The 21,198-nt window shown below is 47.9% G+C and overlaps 1 protein-coding gene across 5 annotated transcripts in view; it reads right to left on the bottom strand.

Annotated features, from left to right (window-relative positions):
* FOXN3 (forkhead box N3) overlaps positions 1 to 14,958 on the bottom strand; it is a 209,559-nt gene extending 194,601 nt beyond the window's left edge. For all 5 annotated transcript variants that reach the window (XM_030483783.1, XM_030483791.1, XM_030483790.1 and 2 more), the window contains exon 1: positions 14,838 to 14,958. The gene's annotated coding sequence lies outside the window, so the exon portion shown is untranslated. The remainder of the gene's footprint in view (positions 1 to 14,837) is intronic.
* Between the last annotated feature and the right edge of the window lie 6,240 nt (positions 14,959 to 21,198).

Here is a 21,198-nt window from a genome sequence, read left to right as displayed (position 1 = left end):
ATAGGTACCAGCGGCTTGCCAGAGAAAGGATATTGAAGCCTTTTACAGCAATTCAAGCTACAGAAGGATACCCCTCTATACGCAATCATCACAGCCTCGCATATCAAAGCACTCCATAAGTCTTGGTGCTCAGCATCGCAATTTTTTAGCAATTATTGTTCTGATGAGTAACCCTTGGGCAGTGTCCAAGAAAAAGGAGAATTTCTGCCATGGGATGCCTGGAGCACTCCTCCTCCGCAGAATGAGGCACTAAAATCAGGGTGTGAATGTGTACTGAAATAACAAACTCGCCTCCATCCCAACTGTGCCCAAAGAGGTCACAGGGTGAAAAGCAGCCCAGCTAGTTGAGAGCTCTCTTGGAGCTGCCTCACGGGTACCCTGGGCTATGTGGTACACTATGCAGGAGATGTACAGCGAGCAGCCCCCATTATAGGTGCCTGAGCAGCGGCTAACTCTCACTGAACCAGCCATCCAAGCTGGTTCTGACAGCACATTTAGTGGATGAACCAATGCAGAGCCCTAGCATTGGTGCAGCGCCTGGTGAAATTCGAGGGCACCTGTCTAAATGGCTGCAAACACTACTAACTAGATCCTAACTGGGCACTAACCAGGAGCTAAAGAAAATCTTATCATGGTCTACGCTGACAACTAAACCACTGTTTGGCCCTGGATTAACGAATAACATACCTGACAAGAGCAATTGGAGATTAATGGCCTGTAACTGCTTGGCTACCTTGCACTCTATAGGGTCAAGTACATTAACGTCAGCAGAGAAATAGTTTGTCTTAACCCGGTGCTAGTACTACAAGGACCCAATGAACTTGGAGATACGAGAGCCAAGGTGCCAGAGCCACTTTCTGTCACTAAGGTTTAGTGGTAGCCAATTCTCATGAAGAAGGGTCCTGGGGCAGAAAGACTTCGGCTGCCTTGCAGCGCACTGCGGAGGGACATCCCAGCCGGGGCATGTTGCATGTACACCATGCAGGACTGTGACTGAGATAGGAGCTTCAGTGCCGCAAAAGCAGAAGACGCCAGAGCAGGTCACTGCCTCCAGCCAGGGCTGGGATGGAGGCAGCCCGAGACTCAAGACAACCAGAGGCAGCCCCCGACTCCATCTGTCCTTTGCTAGGCACATCTTCATACAGGAGAGAAATACGGGCAAAAAATTTCTCTTGCTCTTGGTCACTGCATTTAATTGCAAGAAAATTACCACTAACATTCACAGAAACATGCCTTTTGCTCTGCTTTCCAGACCCAGGGTGTTTCCAGGGGTCTCAGAACCCAACTCCTGAGCAGTGGCCACGGTCACTGGAGCACCTGTGCTCACCTCCAAGTAACCGACGCACTTGGGCTATACAGTTGAAACGCTGCAACCTAAAGCAGTAGTCCTCAAATCTGGATCTCCACACAGATGTCCATACATAGTCCCAGCTCTGCCTGAATTAGAGTTAGCTGATTATTCAGCTGCTTTATCTTGGGGGAAAAAGAAACAACAGATAATCTGGAGATTAAACTGGAACCACTCTTCCTGAGAAATTGCTTTCTGGAATGTACAGTGAAGAAAAAAAAGAAAGTATGTGACTTACACAGCTCCCAGGGGGAAAATGAATATCCCAGTTGACCTTAAAAGAGTCCAGTAAAAGTGCTGAGTAAATTTGTAAGCACATGAGCCTTCTTTGAAGCCCTTAAGATAAACCTTTTCCCTATGTCTTTCAGGTAGTAGAAATTACATTCGTGAGACTGTTGTTCATATGCAACTTCTGGGTGCAGACAGGGGTATATTTATACAACAAAAGCTTGTATTACCCTTCAAACAACAAAATAGTTTGAAATAATTCCCGAAACCTCCCGCTTAACCCCTCTGTTCCTCAGTTTCCAAATATAAATGTGGGAGGAAGGGCCAGAAGGTGGGGAGAGGGCAGGATGACCCTGTGGTGCCTCGCAGGGCTGGCACCATAACACGCACACACGCCACAGACCATGAGTTGCTGTGCTACGATGCAAGCAGGAGCCACAGCAGCCAGGACATCCTTCCACACTCAGGATATGCTTGGGAAGTGTGTCTTGGCTACAGAGGTCATGGAGCTTTCAGAGATGGTCCCAGCCCTTGAGGAGGGATGCTCGGCAGCACACTGACCTCTCAAAAGCTCCAGGGCTTCCCACACGGCCAGTGGCAGCCACAACTCGCCTGCAGTGGCACCGGATCCATGCCTCCTTGCTAGCCCCAGCAACATCCCCTAAAGAGGGCCTAGAAGGAGCTCCAGACATACGTGTGCTGTAGGTATCAGCCCCTAAAACATTGCTATGGAGCACACTGGAATAAATATATAGTAGAGCGCATCAAAGGAAGAATCAGGTGGTAAAAAGTGGCAGACTATAAATGCACCTTTTGACAGTTTTTACTTTGCAGTCTCCTCAGCCAACAGTGCCTTAATAAAATATAGTCAAGAGAGACAGCTTCAACCTGCCTCTGAGAGCAGCAGACCTCTGGCCACAAGTGGGCATGAAGTAAACAGGGGCTTCTATTCCTAACACCACCCCCTCTACCCCTTCCCAATTCTCACCCAGCTTCATGTACCTCCCCATCACATCAAGCTTTTAGGGGCAGAAACCCTTTTATCTGCGTGCCTGCGGGATGCAAACTGCAGCCAGCCCCTGAGCCTCGTAGTGCTTCAATACCACCAATGCTACAGCAAGGTCCACCACGGCTGTTTGGCGCTCAAAGGCAAAGTCAGCTCTGTCCAGCCAGAGAAGAGGAAAACCAGACCAAAACAAAACCCTGAGTGCATTAGTTACTGTTAACTGTTCTTTCCAGAAACATAATATTGAAGGGATTTCACGTATTTCCTGGCAGGGAGATTTCATGGTGGCTTTTAAAAATGGATGATTAGTAAGATATAAATCCCCATAGCTAAGATCAGCAAGAAATCCTTTCAAACACACATATATACACATTAAAACATGAGTATTTTACCTTTCCCCAGAAAAGCAATTGCTGCTGTCAAGTACACCCTTCTATTACAGCCGCATGCTCTTTTTAAGAATAGCTAATCAGAAAAACATACAGAGGTATTTAATCAGGTTGGGTTTTTTTCTTTAATGACCTAATGTTTTGGTTTGCAACTGCTGCCAACTCACGCTGGGTGGAAATTTAGTACTGTCAGCATTTAATTATTATTTTAACACAGATTTCTCTACCTTCCTACAGCGAAGAAACAGCTAATAAAAAATGAAGCAATGAACAGCTTTTTAAGCCATTAGATGCCATCCTTGTTATTTAGCCACATTGGAAATTACCATTTAGGACACACAGAAGCTTGCTCTGCCATCCCCTGTTAGGGTAGATGCTCCCCAGTTTGCACCTCCACAGCCGACCAGGGGAGAGCATTCGAGGGACAGCCAGGAGGGACTGCAAACACCTTACCCTGGAAGCTCACCAAGGCTGTGACACAGCTCAATGAAATACATGCCAAAGAACTGAAACACGGAGCACCTGCTTTGTGTTGTACCCTGGGCCATAAACAACAAATCAGATTGGTTATTTCTTTCAGCTTAAAACCCGTTTTCCTAATTTTTCCCCTTGCTGTCTGAAACAAACAAACTCAATTCTGCAACCTGTAACCGGCCACAGGGAAAATATGTGAGTTGATCTGGTGCAGACTACAAGACAGGTTTATTTGATTCACACACTGGAGGAGGGCGGGGGGGCAACCAAAAACAGGTTGCATGATTTCAGAAGAAATGCAGAGCTGTGCTGCTCAAGGTAAACTCCCAGCACCGCGCAAGTGCTGAACTTTGTGGTGCTCTGGAGCCAGGACAGGTGCATGGAGAGGGCTCTCCCCACTCTTGTAGCCAGCCTGGTGAGAGCCTGCTCCCTGCTTTCAAAAAAAATGCAAGATTTAGGCTTCAGCCCCTGTGAAAACCAATGGAGAAATGAGACTGCAGCAAAGCAGGGCTCGTGGCAGCATGTGCTAAATGGTGCAAAGCAGGAAGGGCTGCGAGGATGCACGTGGATAACTTTATCTTTCAGAGCGGATGGACTAGTCAGCCACACACTTATTAAAACAAGTATTAGTCTGTGATAGCAATCTAAGATAACACTAAGAGGTTTGTCACCCAAGGAAAAAGAAAAAAGGTGGCCAGGAAAAAAAGTTGCTATTGCTGGACCTGTGTCCATAGAAACCACATTTAACCTTACCAGAGGATCACACTACACAGGTGACTCCTTCCTCGAGAAACACAAGCACCCTGTTTGGTATATGCTGACCTTTGCACACAATCACACTCATATTTAAAAGAGAAATGTGTATATATAAACAGAAAAGAATGGAGCTTAGGAACAGGGAGGTGACAAATTTTCTTTCTCTGACGGCAAAGTAGGGCTCTCTTGCCAGTTGGCAGGAATGAAGCATCGCCCTTCTCTACCTGGAAAAAAAGGTCATGGATGTGGGGTTTAATATCCAGATGGTCACTATAAATGGATTGTACCTGTGATAAATAAAGAGGCAGCTATTTCATCTGCTTAATATTAACTCTTCTCACAGTGTGCTTTACAAGTCACATTCCTGGAGCGAAGGGCACATGTTTAAGAAGCCAGATACAATTCCAGCTTTGCAGAGTAAAAGACAGGGAAATAGCCTTGGCCACAGAGTATTTGAATGTCACTTTGTTAGGCTGTGCATTGCATTTGACAGAGCTAGCAAAGGAAATGAGAAGTGATAACTGATAGTGCCGTGATTAGATCAGCCACCTTGGGAAAGGTGCTGAAGCAGAGATATTTCACTAAAATAAGGAGAATCCTGGGAATAGATTTCTGGCAAGTGATCGCAAACGAGATATGGCCAGAATTAGAAATGGATTTTGCAGGCAGATAAAACATAATAGATAGAAGGCAGCTCAAAATGATATATCATGAGGGCCTATAGAGTGACTATGAAGTTTGTTCGCAGTTACTTAACATATAGAGATCCTAGAAAGACTTCAAAATACACTTGCTGTATTATTAACTTTAATGTGCAGAAATAAAACAATGTTGCATTAGAGCTCTCTATTTACTAGAGAAAAGCTGCCTTCTCCCCAGCTATCCACCTCTGACTTCAGTGGAGTTGCATTACTTCAAATACCACAAGACAGAAAGGGAACAGGAATCTCTTCTTGGGCTTCTGACTGACAAAGGTACATGAAAATGTACATTTCGTTATTTTATCTTGAAGGAAGTCACTCTAATAATGAAGGGTAACTACTGGCAGTGGTAATTAACGCATTATAATAAACTCACTACATGCATTTCCGTAATCATCTAACCATGGTTCCTTCTTCTGCAGCTCACAGATGAAGCAGTTCTTTAGGCTGCTACTTAGGCTTTTTAGGGGAAGAGGGTTAGTTTTATTGGCTATTACAAAAGGCTTCGATCATCCTGCTGTCCACGTCTGTCTGTCTGTCTCCTCCTTTATAGGTTTAGCCAATTAAATTTAAAGACAACTAGCTTATTGCAGTTCAGTAAAGCACAGTGACCAAGACAGAGACTTGATGAGTACATTAACTCGGGGAAAGGCTGCTACCTGGGTTCAGTCCATCACCACAAGACAAATGTGTTGACAACCCGTCTTCACTTGCTCCCATAGTCACAAGACTCTGAGATAAGGCTATGGGTTTAAGGGTCTGCAAGTCAGTAAAGACCAGTATACTGTGCCCAGAGGACTGAGTTTGGCCCTCTGCTCCTCACTTCATTGGCTGGTAAAGTGTTGAATTTTGTGCAAACAAGTAACGGATTGTGTGTTGTTCATAACAAGATATAGATCTCACTGTTACAGCAGCATAAATCTATGTAGTAGTGTATACGCATATAAAAGACATCTTCTCAGCTGCTGGCTCCAAAGAGCCGTATGTGCATTACTCACACTGCCAGAGTGAGAATAAACCACTCCACATCAATGGAGAACATACTTACGAGAGCCAGGCTGCCTGAGGAAGAGCCAAATATTAACACCGTTTATCTACCACCAGAATACAAATTAATAACCATTATGACCACCACTATATCAATGACGGCAACAGAGCATCAAATTCTGCATCCGTAAAATTAGATGGAACCACTACTGTGCCCCATGGGACCTCCCTCGTAAGTTCATGGAGGTGGACTTTAAACATCAGCCATCTACATGCTCAAACACCAAGCTATTTCCTCAGGCAAAATCTTCACTGAAATCAGCTAAGGCAATCAGAGTCGATAGATTTTGGCATGAAAAGGGACATGCTTCAATTTCTGCCAGCATTCATGCTCACGTTGGCACCAGAAGGAACAACTGATGGATTTTCCAAAGTGCAATGCTGCTTCCATGCTGCTTCCACAAGTCAAAGTGCTTCCTCACCTACAGATGTTGCTCCTGGGCGGAACCTCTTGTCCCTTGCATCTGGAAACAAAAGTTTAATTACCAGTGCTAGTACCCGAGAGTCTCCATGAAAACAAAGCCCCTCTTGTGAAATAAAGCAAGCTCTTCCCAACAGCCCATCAGCTGAACCCTGCTGCCTGACTTCATTGTTGTTGTTCTGAATGAAGAAGAAGGCAGTTTCTGTCTACATAAATCAATTTTTAGGTGATTTCCTGCCCATTCATTCACATGCTAAAAGCGTTTTCGACAGTAAGAAATCTGCTGAACGTGAGCAGGCCAGTAACAGCTGCTCAAGTAATGCCAGTAATATTGTGCATACCCTCCAAATTTCCACAATGTTCATACGTTATTAGCAGGTGACAGGATAAAGCATGTGAAATATGTAAGCGGGATGAATAAATATACTGGTGTAGATTCTTCTATTCTGGAGTAATTTTTACTCCAAATACCTTATTTAGGCTGTAGGGGTTTGAGATCAGAAAGAAAATCAGGATGAAAATTACTATTAGAGAAAAAAAATCCTGCTCCAGGTTTCAAAGCAATTCCCGCACTGCCCACATCGCACCACAAACAGGCATCCTCATTTGAGCAGCAAGCCCTTTGCACAAAATGCATCTCTTCGACACAACTCTCCAGCCTGGCATACAGGTGCGAGCCACTGGAAGGCTGGTCATACGGCCACCGCCTGCCATCGGCAGGAACCAGAGCAAAGCCAGTGCCTGAGCTCACGCTGACCCTCAACATCCCAGCAGCTGTGTGGGACCAGGAGTGGGCACGAGCCCCTCAGCTCTAAGCTACTGCCACTGGGTAGCTACTGCTTTCTGGAGATAACCTACCTGAGTGACCTCTGATTAAAGGCTTTGCATCCCGCTACTGTGCCTCTGCTCAGCTTTTCAAAGTACACCAATTGCAGTAGACATTATTCACAGCTCATGCCTCTCAAAGAAGTCAATGTCATTCCCTTTCTTTTCTCAATCCTAAATGATATTTGTTAAATTTTTTCTATTCTCCCTTCCAGACCAAAGGATTTTTGTCCCACCTTGGCTTTGTGAGATGCTGTCTTCTGGTCCTCCTCATCCAGCGATTGCTCTGTACCTCTACATCCTCTCCCCCAGCTCCAGCTGTGGCCTTAGCCCAGGTCATGGTTTTTACCCCACATCCCCACACTGTGTGTGATCTTACTCACTCACACACCAACTGCTACTGTGCCAATGAGAAATGTACTTTCCATCACTGACTCCCCTCTCCAGCCAAGCCCATCTCTCAACCTGCCTTGCTGACATCTCTTGGCTGGGCATCTCGTCATCAAATCAAACCCAATATAGCTGCAATGGACCTTTTGATCTTTCTTCACTGCCCAGCCTCTCTATTATTGCTGAGCAAACTTCCACCATTCCTGTTGCTCAGGCCTGTAACCTCTCCAGCTCGCCCATCCTTCACACTTTCACTCTTCTTGTAATACCACCAGACAGACGATCAGCTAGTGCAAGTCAGTGTAATTTCACTATCTCCAATGGCATTATACCAGTTTACAAGAGATGAGTTTCTGACCTGGTGCCTCTAAAAGCAAATATACTCTATTTAACAAGTAGAAACCCTCAGCAGGTCCCTCAACATCTCCTGTATTCATTACTGTGATCTCTTGTCCTTCGGTCTCTCAACAGCCACAATCTTTTCAATACACAGCACCACCTGGAATTCTTACCTGGCCCTTAGCTCTCTGCTGCTCACAACCGAGAAATTTCCCTTCAACTCTCAAGCCTCATGTACCTACCCACTGCCCAGCCCTCAGCCGTGCTTGGCTTGCTATCCCTTCTGAATATGCCTGAAGTAATCTGGTGTTCTAACAGTATTTAATTAGCAGTATGAAACCATGCACTAATTCAGAGGTTTATTTTATGTTAGAAAATAAAAGGGGGAGAGTCGCCCTGGAAGTTCAACACCCGATGTCACATTAGGATACAACTAAAAAGCACCTGTTCAACACAACATGGGCACACACCTATGAACTCCTGTACTTAATCACCAAGATCATATGAAGTGTTACGTGTTATTTGTGCTATCCTAATATCCACTGTGCTATCCCAGGTAAGTTTCATAACCATTGTATTGCCAAACAAAACAAACAAAAACCCCACAAGAAAACAGACCAAAAAAAAAACCCAAACCCAATCCCCCCAAAACCTTCCATGTTCTGTTCGGTTTACTATCTATTGGAAAAAGAGAAAAGCTCTTTCCAAAAAAGCAGAATAACACCCGAGTTTAGGGTTTTCCACACCTGAAGGGATGTGAGAGTATGGGGGCAAGATCAGGCCCTTAATGAGAGTACTGAGGAGTTTGCCATATGCACAATGGCAGAATGATAAAATGTTAATGAAGTGAAAGTATATTAGCGAATTATTAAAATCTCGCTCCTCTCTGCAAAGCAGAGAGTGAGAAAAACTCAGTGAAGTTAAAGATAAAAATAGGATCAAAACATTTGGATCCCTTCTCCACCTCCAACAAAAAAAAAGCTTTACAAAATCTGGTGTTAAAATAACATATTAATTGGGTAGCTTCTACAAATGATCTACTGTAAAACTCAGATCAAAACAAGCTGGAGTTGGGGGTAAAATGAGATTTAATCCAGTTAAATCTGGATGGGTCAGACTTTCATCTTCCTCCCATCTCCAATAACCTCTTGTAACCCCTCTAATGCCTCTGCTCCTCTGCACAGCAAGCCCAGCCAGCAATTAAATTGGCAACAAGAAGATCTTACTGAGGGGCGTAACAGGGAGCACAGCTCTGCAAGGATGGGTCAGGCTGGGGAGTTCACATCTGCTCGCTGTGCAGGAAGCTGACTTTATCCAGGGAAAAGGTTGGCCTCTCCATAAAGCCCAAGAGCAGAAACAAAAAGCAGTTCTGTACCGGGGAGCCACAAAGCTGCCAGAGGTTGGAGCAGGGAGCCCAGAGAGCCTGAGACAGGAGGCAGGGTTGCAGGAGATGCGAGATGCTGCTCAGTCAGTGGGGCGGGCGCAGGTCCTGCACAGAACTACACTAAAAAGAGCAACAGCTTTGCCATACAGTATTAAGAAGCAATTTCCAACAAAGCTGCCGTTCTGTGAAATGCTTTCCAGAAACTAGCTTGGATTGCCTTGTACGTAAAGCCCCGTCTGTTAGGAAGTCTGGTGTATTTTCCTTGCAACAAAAATAAGTATGCCCAGCCATCGTGAGTGGGCTGTATCAGCTAATAGGTGGCAGGTAAGCAGTTTGCAATTAGGCTCCCACCGGGGAACCTCGCACTGGCCCAAGCAAACAGAGTTCACACACAGGGTCCCACCACACCCCAGCACATGGGAGGCGGGCAAAGAAAGAAGCCAGTGTGTGTCAAAACCATCCAGGTCCTTAAATAATACCTATCTTTGTTCGGCTTTTACCTATTTTCAGTAAAAACACCCAATGTTGGAAATGTCACTGTATCAGCTAGCATTGAGGTAAATTCCTGCTAATGCTGGAAAAAACAACGTCAAACAGCTAGGCAGATTGTTCCATTCAGTGCTCCTTACCAACCCTGACCACAGGTCACAGCCTTGCCGTGTCTGTCCTGCAGTCAGTGCCAACACAGAGAAAGACCATCTCCAGCAAAGAGACTCTTAGACTACAGACAGAGAAATTAAAGGAAAGAGCACCAAAACACTGTCTAGCATAATAATCATTAGTTTCACCTCCAGCAGACTTGGCCTGTACCACTTCTGCAGACATTACGGAGCAGTTGAGCTTTAGGGAGAGCTTGGAAAGAGTGTAACATGTCGCTTCTGTTCATCACCAAGAGAGCTGTGGAAAAACTAAGCCCCTCAGCAAAACTGCCCCTAGGCTAAAAACCAGCACCTAGGCTAACGCCAGGGTGGTCATACATGACTTGAACCACCTGGAAGTCGTGTGTCCAGACCTCGTGAGCTTTAGCCATTCCCCAGACCCTGTCCCCAGCCACCTCTGGAATGGGGCTATTCCACTGTTCTGCATCCACCCTCAAGGGTGACAACCAGGCGCAGGGAGCTGCGCTCCCTCATGGGCTACCCAGGCAGCCGAGGTGCCAACTTCAGGCTAGACACCCAGCTGCGGATTAGATCAGTTAAAAGTCCCAAGACCGCTAACGGCACCTAAAGTGCTACAGTGAAGTTAAGGAGGGTTTGAGTCGCCCTGATGGTTGGCTGCTCAACTCTGGGCACCTTAAATGGAGTAGGATTTCCAAAGCCTGGAAGTCGCTTCCCAAAAACTGCCTTGCCTTCCAAGGCTTCAGGCTCACTTTCCAGCACCAGCTGATGGCTTCCGAAGAAACACGTCTCTAGGTTTTACATTTAAATGAAATGCTGTTTTGTTAAGATTATTTTTTTCTTTTTATTTGTCATTATTTTGTTACAGTTTTCCTTTGGCTTGGCCATGAGAGCAGGTAACAAGCCAAATGCGGTTTCGTTAGAAACACTTCAAAACAGGCGAAAATTGTGCTGTGCTGTTATGTCTGAAGTCATGAACTGGCAAATTCCAGCATCGGCAAGGACAGTCTTGTTCCAGCCCAGCTGAGGCTTCTGGACAGCCCTGGCAGCCTCTTCTGCCAGGAACAGCTCCTAACACCAAGACATCTCCCACACCAAAAATGACTGCTTGAAGCCATTCAGCATGCCAGACAGCTCCTTACAAGTTTATGTAACTTTTCCACGTTTCCCCCTCAGAACCCTCTGCGAAAGTCCAGCTCAGCATCATACTTAACCATACTTCAGCGTAACATACATACAATCACAATACTCCATTGTGAGCCGACATTGATGTTGATTTCCCTGAACCCCACTGCTTACTAGAACCCAAAGACCTCAACCCCAGCCCTCGCCTTTAGCCTGGACCTTCATCCAAAGTCGTGTCTAATCTTACAAGCCTCCAACCACGCCACACCAGGCTGGACAGGGACCAGTAAACAACTGGCATTTTCTGGAAGCACTGCTCACATTCTCACCCCCAACGCCACATCCCATACCAATACATGCGCACTGCCCCGGCGCATCAGCACAAGCGCACTCGGGAAAGGCAGACACCCTTTCAAAGTTTTAATCAATTAGCAATTGCTAATTAAGGGGCAACTAATTTGACTCCAAACTCTGCTCCTAATTTGCCTTGCAATTTCAGGCAGTGCATATGAAATGCTACGTTTTGCCTTCCTATGCTCATACAACTTCTGTGGATATTAAAAATTTAATTTCCGTAAAGTGATTTATGATTCATGATGAAAAGCAGTTCAGAAGTGGAGGGACTGCCCCTATTAGTAAACTAACTGGAGCATTTTTTGATCTTTCATTCTAAGAGGAGGGGGAAGGAAAAAAAAACCAACTATCTGAGTACTATTAATGAGGCTCAAAAGGTATAAATTGTAAATTGGACACTTTTGAAAACGTGGTCCCGAGAGGTTGGTGGGGTGGTTTTTTATAACAGCAACAAATGGCAGGACAACACAAGCATTTAACTTCATGCATGTCCCTCAGGAATGGCTGATACTGTAAAACTTTTCAAAACCAAAACCATAGAGATAAACAGAGTAGCACGGACATGGAGGACGATGAAGGGTAAATCTAGAAAGTACCTAATCCAGTTCATTTCCTTCACTGTGTAAAAACAAGCAACCGACACATTTCCTGCCAGTGAACCTTCCTGCGGATAAGGGTTCTCCCGACAACAGGAAATTCGCTTCTAGAAGCAAGCACGCTTTCGCTACCAAGCCAAACTTTCTCCATTTGAACTCCACGGCAATTAAAAGCAGCATCTGGTTAATCAGATGTGAGCTGGACTAAACACGCCTTTCCTGGACACAGGAAGGGAGTTCCAGACCCAGCACCCCGGTGCCAGCCCAGCCCAGCCAACCAGGACTCCTGGAGCAGATGCAGGCACAGCTCTCCCCTGCTTTACCCACAACCAGATGTCGAAGCCAGGCCTTTGGTTTGTCGAATAGCAAGACCCAAGGATGCAGGTAAAGACAGGGCTGAGCACCTTTGCCTGAGTGCCCTGCAGGATTTGCCTCCTGATGTGTAAGACCTGCTCACCAGTTGCTGGTTTTCCTGAGAAATAAGAATGCAAGGAGTGAAATATGCAAGCAAAGAGGCAACAGAGGTCAAACTGGTCATTTGAGGTTTCAAAGTGATGATTTATACAGTGGGTGAAGCACTCAAGTGCTTTTTCTTGTTTTGGTCACTGCAAAACGAAGATTAAAGGTAGCAACAAAACAAAATGTTTCGGAGAATGCACAGTGAATGCTCAAAGACATCTCTCCATCACGAACATCTGAACCAAAAGCTGCTGCCCAAGGAAATAAGCAAAAAGATTAAAACCTTTCCTGTGAGTTTGCTGTGAAATACTTCTCTCCTGCTCCAAAACCAAAATAGCTCTCTCCTTTCACACACAATAAACTTTCAATAGTCCAGCAAAGCAAAACTTCCATTTACCACAATAATGGTCTAGTTTTCTCATGCTGCATTTATGAGTAATGAAGTATATTTTATGCTCATATCTTTGCTTTTGTACTCCCATAGCATGCTATAACCAAACGGTGACGTCTTTATTAAAAACAATCGCACAGGGTTTCCCACAGCCATTTGCCACCTTTTGGGGTGTTGGGGTTTTTTTTGCTGGTGAGGCAGAGAAACAGCCTTAACATTCAAGTCCAAATCATTACATTTTAATATAACTTTGTAATGCAGAGGAACGCAGGGAGATCAATCCCGGCTCTCTCTCCCAGGTCCCATGAAAAGAAACACGGCCAGGTCATTCGATTAAAAACTAAGTCACCCCTCACTACTTTCGGTTTTTAACCCACACGGCCCCCAGGCTTTGAGCCTTTGCTGGTCCCCAGCCACAGCCTCCCCCCGCTGCAGGCCCGGCTGGGGCAGGACACCCACCATCCGGGGTGCAGCCAGTGGGCACGGGGAAGGCGGGCTGCACCCCCTTCCTCCTCCCGGGGTGGAAAGCGGGGGACAGCGTCCAGAGAGGAAACAGGGGAGGCAGCAGCACGGGGTTTATTGTAAAATGACCTTGATTTGACAGGCATGTTCTCGTGTTTCAACAGATGCTGCGGGAAGGCGGCAGCAGCCAGGCACTCTGCAGGCATTTCTGATGAGATGCACACTTCTTTCTTTTGCCCTTTTTTTTTTTAATAAAGGGGGGGTTAGTCTTCCCAGTTTCCATGACAACAGTGTCTCCACTTGTCTGTTATTAGACACCATCCACTTCCTGTGTCTAAATTTTTAAACCAATCAGAAAAGTGTTTATAGATTTTACAGCTCCTGGGACAGTCCCTCTCCTCCAAGAGCACTACTTTAATGACACGTAACGCTTCGGCGGCCCCGGCTGCAAGGCCCTGCGTTTTCGGCTACAAAGTGATCCCACTTTACGGTGCTCACTAGCTGATACGGGGGCTGCGCTGTAGAAAACAGGGCTGCCTCCCGCTTTACCGTGCCTCAGCAGCCGTTACCACGCTGGTTCTTTCAAACCACACAAACTCATTTCTATCCTTGGCTCGGTTTTGTTTCTGATTCACCCCCCAAAACAGGGCGAGCCCTCGAGACGCCGTTATCCCACCGGAGTAACGGCCTGCCCTGACGGCTCCACACCGCCTGCTGCACTTAAAGTTTCGGTAAACTGGGCTGCGAGCGCGGCCGTGCCGAACTCGCGCGAACAGGCTCCCACAGAAACATCTCTGTGGTGTACCTAATGACCGGCCGCAGCGCAGCCAGCAGGGTAACGCGGAAACCCTTCTCCGGGGTGCAGGGACACATGCCTGTACTGCCAAGAAATTAATTCACGGCAAGTCCGGATAAGCTGAGAGTCAGCACTGAAGAGCGGCAAGCAGAGGGGACCCGATGTGCAAACAGGCGAACACCTCTCCCGGCGGCTCTGACAGACCGGCCCCACCGGAGGAGGATGCCCTTCAGGCGTGTGCACAGACACAGCCGGAGCCCGCGAAGCACCAAGCGGCTACTCCGCGGGCGCGGATCCAGCAGCCGGCGGCACGCCGAAACAAAAGGGACACGGCGGTTGCCTGCGCCGCCGGAGCCCGCCGCGGCCCTGCCAGGCTCCGCCGGCCGCCCCCCTCCTTCCTGCCCTCCCTCCCGCCCGCCACGGCCGCGCGTCCCCGCGGAGCCGGCGCCGCCAGGCACAGCCCGCTGCCCGCCCCGCGCCACCCTGCCCTGCCCGCCGCCGGGCTGCCGCCCCCGCGCCGCCCCCCAGCGTCCCCGGCGCGCCGGGGCTCGGCGGCGGGACGGGGCCGCACGGCGGGGGCAGCCCCACGCGCTCGCCGCCGCGGCGCGCCCCGCGGCCCCCGAAGTTTGGCCGCGGCTCCGCTCCCCGGGGGAGGGCCGGGGCGCGGCGGCCGCACACGCACACGTACGCACGCGCTCCGGTGACACGGCGAAACGCGGCGGCCGTTACCTCGTGGCGCGGCGCTGGTTCCCGCCGCCGCCGCCGCGGGGGTGGGCGCTGCCCCCGGCCGGCCCCGCTCCGCGCCCCGCGGCGGGAGGCAGCCGCAGCCCGCGCGCCGCCTGCGCCCCCCCCACCCCCGCTGGAGGCGCCGCGCCCCGCCGGGCCCTAGCGCCGCCCGCCCGCCCCGCCTCGCCCCGCCCCGCCGGTCCGCCTCCCGGAGCCCGCGGCGGGTGCCCGGGCCGGGCCTCTCCGAGGGACTCTGCGGGCCGGGGGCAGCGCGGGAGCGGGAAGCTGGCGGGGCCGGGCTGGGGGGTTCTGCTCCTGCGGGACGCCGCTGCGCTGGGGCTGGGGGCAGGCGGCGCGCGGCCGGCCCCACGCCGCCTTCTCCATTCCCCGCAGGGGAACTCCCGCTCGTGGCCGCGCTCCCGTCGTGCCGCCAGCCCGGGGTGCGCGACCCCAGGTGAATGCAGGCACGGCCTGTGCCTTCCACGGCCATCACGGTGTGACTCTGAGCGACCCTCGTGCCGCGAGAGCCGAACTTAAACGTGTTGAAAACTGAGACGTGCAGCACTAAAACTGTTATTTTTGTTGCGGTCCTACCAGCCGGGAGCTCCAGCCGAGGCCTGGCACCTCGGTACGCTGTTCTTTACAGCTGGAAACAGAAAACGCGCCTGTGCCGGGAGAGCTTGCGGTATCAACGTGCACACTGCCTCCTCCTCCACACCTCACTACCCCTTTGCAGCCCTCATCCCAGCCTCCTCCTGCTGCCTTTCCTGCTTCGGTCCCATGGAAGCGGGGGAGAGGGAGCTTTGGCCGAGCTGGGACCCGTCAGTGAACGCAAAGGCTGGCAGGTCTCAGAGGGACTTGGCACCATCAGCACTGCCACACACCCGGGGAACTGCCAAGCCTGTAAAAGGCATTTAATTATTCGTTGCAAACTTACCCTTCTACAACCAACGCTATAGAGTGACAACACAAGGTACATGTGATTGCTGTAGTGATTATAGGAAAAATGTAGCTTTATCCTTTTATTTTGCCATTATGGAGGAATGGCTGGTTTGGGATGGGATGGGATTTTTTTTCCCCTAGGGATACATCCTTTCCTTGACACTGAGTGGGGACAGAGGGCAGAACAAGAGCTGCATCCTGCCAGCTCCTGTTCCGGACTATCCAAACTCCACCACTTCCACCCAGGGCTCCCAGCCCCAATGTGCTTTGGCGCAGGAGGGATACAAAGAAACCCATATTCTGCACCAGCATATTGCAGCCTTCAAAGGTCATCAATATACAAAAATTCGCAATTTGATGATAAAACTAAACAAACAAACAAAAAAAGGAATCATTTTCTGCATCAAATCCAGCATTACTGGAAGAAGGGAGTGGAAATGCCATTCCTCTGCCCTTTTTTCTTGCTGTTTCAGGATGGATTTTGAAAAGCCAGTGTAGGTTGAAGTAGCAGCTCGGTCCTTTCATTCGTAAAAATTGCTGGCGTGAAACTGCTCCCTGCCCCCACCATGGTCCTAGCTATATCCCTGGGCACTGCTCGTCTGTGCAGATGGCCATAGCCTCCTGTTGATTCCCTGGTGCTTGCATCTTCAATGGGTGGACGGGCTCAGTTTATTCCAAAGTGAATATAAAACCCCAGGGTTTCCTGACCAAAGTTGCGGTTTTGCCTTTATAGGTGGTTTTGGTGGCGTGGAGACAGAGGCATTCCCATCCCACAGGATTCCTGCATAAGACACAGGTCCCTCATTCTGTTTGGTTGGAAGTTTTCTACTGACTGCTCTGCAATATGTCAAAGACTGCATCAGGAGAGAGCAGCCCTGCTTGTTCAGCGCCTAACAGCCCTTACAGCAAAGCCTTTACAGCAAAGGGATGACAAAAATTGGAAGGCATGGAATAAACCCAACCCCTGGATCCTTTTCCAGGCCCGTTTCCTAGTTCAGATGGGTAGCCATTGGCATGGCAGCTACTGGAGATGCTCTCGAAGTAGAAACACCTGATTTAGTTTTAGTGAAAGCACCCCAAGAGCAGCTGAGCATTTGGGCTCAGCTATCGATGCAGCTAGAACTGGGGACTCCAGGCACCATATTAATAACAAGACATCTAATCATTGTTTTTAGAATATATATATCTGTTTGCAACATCACCACAGAAGGAACCACACAGATGGCAAGAGGAGTCTCCACAAAGGGCAAAATCCTTGCCCCACTGAAGGAATCCCCAAATCACTTAGCCGGCATAGATACCACTGGTGCCGATCACGCTTTCGAGGGCTACTCCAGATCGATGGTATAAGGTGTTTTTTCCCTTGCTTATCCATTAACTTTTAGCCAGGTAATTTTCCTAATGAAATCAGTAGTAATGTTTCTCTGTCCTTTGATCAGGTCATCTGAATTACTCTGTGCCTGTATCTATGCTAACCACAGCAGTTTCAAACCCCAGCCTAAGTTCCTGCAAAATTTAGCCACAAGTACGTGCACTGCCCTTCTTCTGTTGTTTGCTCCCAGTGATGCAAGCTTCATTATTCTTTCATTTCTTCCTCCTTCCTCCCACTCACGTATTTGAGGCTTTCTTACATGCTTTGTAGCTCTACTTGCCACCTCCTCCTCATTTAGATCCTTCCTAAAGAAGAGAGTGTTTCAGAAGACCCACATTTGCAAGGGAAAAATATTAATAGTGGAAACTTTCTCAGAGGTGCGTTTTTCCTTCCTATGTCTCCAAGTGCATCTTGTCGCTCTGTATCAATCTTAGCAATGTTAACTCTCCCATGTAGAGGGCTGCTTTGTTATCTGTATCTGCCAGATGAAATTAATGTAGATTAAGTTCTTACCTCTCTCCAAACGAGGTAGAATTTATGATTTATGCAGCAGAATGTTTTCCCATGTCCATATCAGTCCATTTTGTCTAAGTTTTCCTCAGGTTTTTCAATAAGCCTTGTTTCTTTGGAGAGTCTGTAAATCCAGGCTCTCCAGCAGGCATCTCCTGGGTAATTTCTGGCCTCTTGGCCTGAGTTCGCAGCCCCCAGAGCAATCACAGGGCACAGGTGATTGCTGTACCCTACCTCAAGAAAAAGCATCCCTGCCTCCTTCCTCTCTGCTGCTGGCTCAGTGCGGAGCTTGCTCTGGGGCAGAGAGACCAGAGGCTCTTTGCCACAGGGATCCCTCTTGGGAATGGCTCCAGTCCTACAGATGATGCAGCTCAAAAGGAGCTTGTCTGCACCTACAAAGTAGCCATAGGTCCTGCTATAAAACCCCCCCACGTCTCTTCAAGGACTTGCTGTAGCACCATGTGGTTACTTACCAAGGAGCAGAGTTAGGAGGTGCGCAGGCAATGTGCGCAGTGCTCCCTGCGGGCCATGCTCCACAACTCCGTGGTGTTGTGTTGTCATGCATTCCCTTGTTTCACTTCCAAAATTGATTATCAAGACTGGGATGGCTGGGGAGCTCCCAGGCCAGGTGTTGTGGTTAATGGGGGCCACATGAAAATGAACATATCTGTGGTAGAAAACTGGTCACCATACACTTGCTCACTCATCACTTCGAGAATGTCATTTACCTTTTTTGTTTCTTGAACATGTTTGGTCTCTTCATTTGAGCACAAAGATAAAAATGCCAGTGCTTTCAGCCAGATCACATGTTTTCAAGGGCAGGAAGAAGTCAGTGACTTTTTTCCACTAACCCATTTGCCATTTGTATCTGACAGTGCAAAACCAGAAGGCAAACAAAAAAACACTCTTCTAACTTTTCAGATATACGTAATACACCTTGCTTCAGTGCCTCAGTATTTTGCATGCCTGACTTGAGTTTTTCATAGGACAAAAACTCACCTATGTAGTTCCAGCTGAATTTACTATTGCCTCTCAGATGTACAGGCCACACAGCCCAGACCCTGCACCAAAACACTTCTGTTTCCAGTGCTGCACACCCGACCACTCTACCATGTAAGCATGAGCCCCAGACAAAGTAGTGAAATACAGGGGGATTACGGTAATGACATTCCCTCTTTCATGCCTATGAATCAAGTCCCAGTCACATTCCCCATGGACAGCCAGGCAGACCTGTTATGGTCACAGAGGGGTACTTAATTATACACATATATGTGTTCTTGTACTACTTTAATAACAGCGTAAGAGTCACTTGAGCAATAGATTTGATTTTATGAACTAAAAGGCTAAGACTCATGTTCTCCGGTGGACAATGAAACTGAATTTTTTCCACTCTTCCTTATTTTATTTTTGGTTAATATCACCCTTAAACTTTGAATTATCCTGCAAGTATTTGGGCTCATTAACTTTGTTTCAGCTTGTACTTTGTATTAATGGGATGGGGTTTTTGTAAAAAATATGAATCACTTGAATGCTATGGCTTACATGTTTAATAAAGTCATTAGTAGAATTACGTGTGAGGGCTTCTAAGAAAGATGATGGTGTTGTTATGGTTACTGCTGTATCTCTGGCTGTCAGCGCTCTTTCTGACTTACCCTCTGATTATGTCAGGCCTTGAGCTTTCACCTTTCCATGGGTGGGATAATCTGATTCTCACGTACTTACAGCAAGCTCCAGCCTATGTACACCATGCGTTCTCCAAACTCACACGTGTACATGAGAACAGAGATCATCAGCCTTCCTGTGTGACTCAAACAACGTTTTTAAACAGAAGAGCCATTTAACCACTGAAATGAAGCATGTTGGTTAAAAAATATTTCACATCCACATTGTCTTGTAGTCTTGCCAGCGTTTACTACATTAAACATCTACAGATCTGAGCACTTTTGACCCCTTTTGGAGTCTTGCTCTCAAAAAACTCTATTTAAATGATCCTCTGTAAATTCTCTGGGGTCTTTCATGTCTTGCTTTCCAGGTGCCCACATTCATCCCTGGGAAATCTCTCCAGCAAGCCAAGCAGGGGCACAGCCAAAACATCACAGTGAAGGGCACTTGCTTTGTTTCCCAAGTGTTTCCTCAAAAATGTATGCCTGGATCCATCTTGTCTCTCCTGGGTACACATCTTGACAATCCAGCTATTGAAGTAGCTCAATGTATGCACACAGTAAACATGTCAACACATCACATTCATAAATTATTACAGGCAATGCCAAATCTGCCACAAAGATTTTTTGACTTGAAGCTGTAGAAGAAGATCTTCAGTGGCAGAAATGCTGAAAGATTGAAAGCAAAAAATAAGAAGGGTATCTGTTAACCTCATGCAACTAGGATCCAAGACTGCATATGTTTTACGGCCAGCGGAAAAAAGAATGATGGCTATTCAGAGGCAGATTTTAGAATAATGTAAAACTACCAGAAAACATTTATTCTGGTACTGCCAAACTGGGTCTTACCTGCCTGTCTGAGGGGATTGGTGTGAAGCAAGGTAGTCTGCTGTTATGTAAAACTAGTTTTCCCTTTCTTTTCAGTTCTTTGATCAATCATCCTGGAATTTACACAGTAGTTACAGGTGTTACTTTGGTCGCACCCACTAAGATTCAGTCAGTCATTTTGGCTGTTCTGGGTCTAGCCTTAGGCAAAGGGATGCTCACTCTGCCTCCTCATGCACATCAGTGTTTGTCCCACAGGCCTTTTCCACCTCTCCCTTGTTCTCCCACTTCTCCCAGACCTTCTCAGGCTGGCGCCCTCAGTGCTGCCCTCCTGCTGTGCTGCCGAGCTCAGGCAGATGCACTTTCCTGCATCTAACTCAGGGGGTTAAGGATTTTGCTTCCTGGTGTAGCTCTGCTCTTCCTCTGAAGTGACAGCTGCTGAGCCACCACCATGCCTTGTGGGACAGCACCAGTCCCCTTCAGTGAAAGGTAACCCAGCTCGGCCCAGGCCGCTTTCTCAGGCAGTTCAAGCAAATCTACTTCATTTAGCATAGAAATGCATTAAAGATGTAGAGCATCCCAGTTCACTGTGGCTGAGGAGCAGTCAGAAAATGCTACAATGCTGCTGCAAGAGCTTCTGCAGCTGCCCTGACAAATCTCACAGAGCTCTCTGCCGTCTCAGTGAATCCATCCCCAAATTCGCCACAGAGGCTTTGGGCTGCTGAGATGGGTAGAGGGGCACATGCATGAAGTCAAGAGTGAAAATCAGACCATTAATCTCTTAATCTCTCTTACTGTGGGATTTGTCAAAACGTGGGCCTGCACCTGGTATGACCTGGCAGCATCCCAAGGCTTGGCTTGGGCAGGTGATGGCAATTCTGGCTCTACCCAGGGCTGTGGACGAGCAGCTTTGGTTCTGTCGTGCTAACTTGCTGTGTGCCGCTGAAGCTAAGTGTTCATACCGCAAGCCTGTGTTTTGAAATTCCCGTGTAACTTCATCTGGCTTTGCGTTTCCCAGTTATGTAGATCTGGCTCCTTCCAGCAATGTTTTCAG

The sequence above is a fragment of the Strigops habroptila genome, chromosome 4 (assembly GCF_004027225.2).
Source record: "Strigops habroptila isolate Jane chromosome 4, bStrHab1.2.pri, whole genome shotgun sequence".
NCBI lineage: Eukaryota > Metazoa > Chordata > Aves > Psittaciformes > Psittacidae > Strigops > Strigops habroptila.
Note: the sequence above shows the minus strand (reverse complement) of the source record. Positions and strands in the feature narration are given on the sequence as shown.